Source organism: Palaemon carinicauda, chromosome 20, assembly GCF_036898095.1.
Source record: "Palaemon carinicauda isolate YSFRI2023 chromosome 20, ASM3689809v2, whole genome shotgun sequence".
Lineage (NCBI taxonomy): Eukaryota > Metazoa > Arthropoda > Malacostraca > Decapoda > Palaemonidae > Palaemon > Palaemon carinicauda.
This window is the reverse complement of record NC_090744.1, coordinates 10882108-10887153: the sequence shown is the minus strand read 5'-3', so window position 1 is coordinate 10887153 and position 5046 is coordinate 10882108.

Sequence of the window (5046 nt, the reverse complement as noted above, 5' to 3'; positions counted from 1 at the left end):
ATAACGGAATTAATCGCACAAAAATACAGACATATCAATAGGACGTAGACCAATGTTCAGATGTAATGTACTGTACTCAATTAAAATCTTGGCAACTACACAAAAGCTGAAATAATATAAATTCTCTTGAATAGATTTTCACGAAAGACAAGAACATTGTAACCCTTATAAACTTATTTCATAGTTTTAAAATCACAACTTTTAAAAGTAATTTCTATTTTTCCTAACTATAAATTACAGTAGAGAGGATTCATTGGCTAGATACATCAAAGGGTAGCCAGTTCCTTGTGATGCAAAATGCCTGTCTAAGGCAAGTGACCCCTGCCGGTACATACTAATTCTAGTAAGATCAACCCCCAGGCATCAGGCGTAAAAGACAAAGAGACAGTTTGTACATCGCCTTAAACACAATCCGTCACCCTAGTGCCAATGACTTCATTGAGATTTGAGGCCCTTTGTGTCAACAGGCATAGGAGGAGATGATGATGATGATACATTATAAACCTGAGTCCTTTGACCCTCAACCAATCCTAACTATAACAACATCGCTAGCTGTCAGGCTCATGACTCTTGGCCGGGGATCAACAACGTCACCTGTCAACCTGCTTGATTGACATTTTGTATTGTGTGAAAAACAAAGGAATACACAGAGAAAGTGAAAACTGAAAGCTAATTAATAGAATCAGGGCGATGTCATGAAAAAATGGTTAGACGGCCTGAGGGTCTGACTCCTTGGAGACCAAAGTGCCACTAGTTCATGGCACGCTTGAAGTCATATCGTTAAGTGGCGATGAGTCTTACTAATGATTATGTACATGCGATGTGGCATCTTAATGTCCCCATGAGGGTTCAGAGCAATCCTGTGAGGTCACTCGCCTCGGCTCAACAAGAGGACGAGTTGAAAGGTCTCAGCGTGTGGAAAGCTCAAGTGTCGTTGACCAGCATCATCGCAAGGAGGAATTGAGTGTTAGAAGAACTTGGTACGTTGACCTACAATGTCAAGGAGAAGTAAGTGGCAGATGCCCTATGACTTATATGTCAAGATCACAGGAAGAGTAAGTGCGAGAGGCATTGTCGCATAGTGTTGTCCGATTACATGGTGAACGTGCGCATACAGGCCGAGCTCGCGGCGACCGATCTCAGTGGGACTGAACAGCAGGAGATGGGTGACAGAGAGAGCTTTGAGGAGACGGTCTAACCACATCATCGTGCAAGCTCGACAATCCTACGCCCACCATGAATTTTCTCCTCGACTGTCGTATTTCCAGTTGTTGTTCTCGATGTTTCTCTGAAGAAGCAGCGCATTCTTGGTCCCATGGGGAGAAACCCGAAGAAGGCGCAAAAGGTCCAGAAGCTAAAGGAGAAAAGACAGAGCTAAAGAGTTTCTTTGATAATAGATAAAGCATTGCCAAGTCGGATACTGTACACCCGTTGAGATACTACCGCTAGATAGTTATGGGGTCCTTTGACTGGCCAGACAGTACTACATTGGATCCTTCTCTTTGGTTACGGTTCATTTTCACTTTGCCTACATATACACCGAATAGTTTGGCATATTCTTTACAGATTCTACCACCTGGCAACACTGATTACCAAACAATTCTTCTTCACCCAAGTGGTTAACTAGTGCACTGTAATTGTTCAGTGGCTACTTTCCTCTTGGTAAGGGTAGAAGAGACTCTTTAGCTATGTTAAGCAGCTTTTCTAGGAGAAGGACACTCCAAAATCAAACCATTGTTCTCTAGTCTTGGATAGTGCCATAGCCTCTGTACCATGGTCTTCCACTGTCTTGGGTTAGAGTTCTCTTGCTCGAGGGTACACTTGGGCTGACTATTCTATCTGGTTTCTCTTTCTCTTGTAATGTTAAAGTTTTTATAGTTTATATAGGAAATATCTATTTAGATGATGTTACTGTTCTTAAAATTCTATTTTTCCTTGTTTCCTTTCCTCAATGGGCTTTTTTTCCTGTTGGAGCCCCTGGGCTTATAGCATCCTGCTTTTCCAACTAGGGTTGTAGCTTAGAAAGTAATAATAATAATAATAATAATAATAATAATAATAATAATAATAATAATAATATGTCACAGGAGGATGATTGCAAGCAGTGAAGGCCCCGGCAAAACAGACAGGGATGATAAGGCTCCACAGACAACATGCATATAAACCTGTTATTGTTTCAGCCGGGTTTACCAGGGGAAAACATAATCGCTTGTGGAGTCTCCTCAGAATCAAGCGCAAAAATTGTTAGAAAAGAATATGAAAACAACTAAGTTATGGAGTGGCCGAGAAGTATGTCATTATCCAGGTTACATAGGGGATTTTGACATAGGAAAATATATTTTTGGGCTTGAGCCCAAGGACTGGGAGAGGGGAACGACTCCTTTCATGGCTTGGTGCATTACATTGAATAAGGCGCTAAGCCACTGGGGGTCACGGGCTCCCGAGGAACTAAGGGGGAGGTCCTTAGGAAGGCACTGCTCCCTGGGTTTAAGAACCTGGGCAGGTTTCCTAACCCTCTTGCCTGAGGGAGGCTTCCCTACAGGCAAGATTGGCACAGGCCTACCCTTAGGGATAGGATCTGGGCTCGGTTGCACAGGCGACTGTTGTCTCTGTTGAGGCCTAAGAGGCTTGAGAGACTGATTGTGAGCACCAAGATGGTCACATGCTCGTGCACCAAACTGTTGGTAGGCGGAAGGGTGCTCGTGCGCGCGCCCTTCCTGATTGCGTGCTCCTTTTTCGCGCTCGTGGCACGCATAAGGTTGTTCGAGTGCATGGCGAGAAATAGAATGTACGCGCATATGGCGTGCCATAGGATGAATCCGCGCGCCATGTTCGCCATTTTGTTTGCGTGCGACAAGTTAGTCGTGCATGCCAAATCGGTCGTGTGCACAAGAGCTCTCAGGTTGGTGAGAGAACTTACTTCTACGCTCACCCGAAGGTTCACGATAGCTTGTGTTGTGTGAGCGAGAACGATCAACACAACGAGAGTTTGAAAACTGTCATAAAAAGAATGACTATGGTCATGAGAATCCGAAAGTTCAGCGTGAACAGTATTGCCCGAACCCGAAGAATCAACGCAACGAGAAACTAAAGTTTCTTTGTCACGAGACCCCGGAGGGTCAACGTAACTAAGGGTACGAGGGACCAAAGGCCCAACGTAGCCTGTGTTGCGAGACCCGGAAGAGTCAGCGCAATGAGAGACCGAACTTTCCCAGTCACAAAACACCGAAGTGTTAGTGTGACTAAAGTTACAAGAGCCAAAGGGTTCAGTGTAACTCACGTTACGAGACCCCGAAGGGTCAACCTAACAAGGAACCGAGGTTCCTCTGTCACGAGACCCCGAAGGGTCAACCTAACAAGGAACCGAGGTTCCTCTGTCACGAGACCCCGAAGGGTCAACCTAACAAGGAACCGAGGTTCCTCTGTCACGAGACCCCGAAGGATCAGCGTGATTGACGGTACGAGAACCCGGAGGTTCAACGTTACCATCGTAACAGAAACCCGAAGGTTTCAAGTCGCGAGAGCCCGAAGGACACCTGAAGGACTCCTGCTGTCATGAGAACCTGCAGGATCAATATGACGAGAGCCCGAAGGCTCATGATCACGCCAGCCCAAAGGGTGATCGTCACGAGACCCAGAAAGGTCAACGTGAGGAGAACCAGCAGGTTCAAAAAGACATCTCATCATAGCCCGAGGAGGAGTACGTCCACGGTGGAGGGGTTACCCACCCCTCCACTCTACGAACCTCCAGAGAGGAACGTTCAACAGATTCCGCCCGAGGGGGAGACTGATCAAGGTCTACAGATAATTCCTCCGCAGGGGAGGAGAGTTCACCATAAGGAGAACTACGCTTATAACAAGGTTCTCTTTCCGCCCCTGGAGCAGAACCAAAAGCATAAGGAGATTGCCGATGTAAAAAAGCAATCTTCTTTCCCGAACAAGAGATATGTTCCCCCGAAGGAGAAGCTTGCCTTGGAGAGAGCCCTGCCACTGCCCCTGGTGGGTTAGCTAACTCCTCGGCGTCGGAACCAGACTCTCGGCCTGACCGACGGGCAACAGCGCCTGCGCCCACAAGAGGAAGATCGACCTCCGCAGAGGGAGGAGATGACCGCCTTCTCTCTGCTCCCCTTCGGAGGAGCTTGAAGAGAACTTCCTTTGAAGGGGGACCATCGACGCCCAGCGATGGCAACAAAGACACAAGGTTTGGAAAGGAACAGGCACTCCCTGGGGGAAGAGAAGGAACCGACTCACTAGGGGAGCCGCCACCGTTGCCTATCCCACAGGTTTGACCTGGAGTCACAAGCCCTGCGCTACTGCTCTACCGTGCCCCAGAAGGGCCTGGTCGAGAATTAGCTTCGGGCAGAGATTTTGTCATAGAGGAAGCAGAAGCCTGCGATTTCTTCGATTTCGAGGAAGACCCCAAAAGCGAAGATTCGCGTTTAGACTTCTTCTTCTTACGCACAAACCTCTCCCACTGGGAGGAAGGCTACTACCTACACTCGGAACAGGTGTTGTCCTGCGAACACTGACTTCCCCGGCAAACCGGGCATAAAGGGTGTGGGTCGTCTCCACGGACGACATGAAGGTACCGCAACGGCGGCCTTCAATAAATGGACGTGTCTGCATAGCGGGACAATAACCAAACACACACCGATACACACAAAAGAAAAAGGAATAGTAATAAAGTCAAGGCAGTTTGTTTAACGGGAGAGAGAGAGACGGTACGTCTGCACTCTACCGAGCCAAAAGTTAAAATGGTTACTCAACCGACAGGTGTGAGTGAGCGGGGTAGCCAGTCTACCCCCATCACCCTCCCGCAAAATAGCGGATGGGGTAATTATCCCTCACTAAAATTGTCTTGGCTGGCTTCCAGCATTGCCAAAAGTAATACCCTATAAATAGCGTAGGTTTGTATCTGTGTCGGAACAAATATGTCTTCTTCTATAGTTTATATATGACTGATTTATCAACATGTTATTACTGATCCGAAAATGTTTCATGTAGTTTTACTCAATACTTATACAGTATACTATATAGTTTACTTAC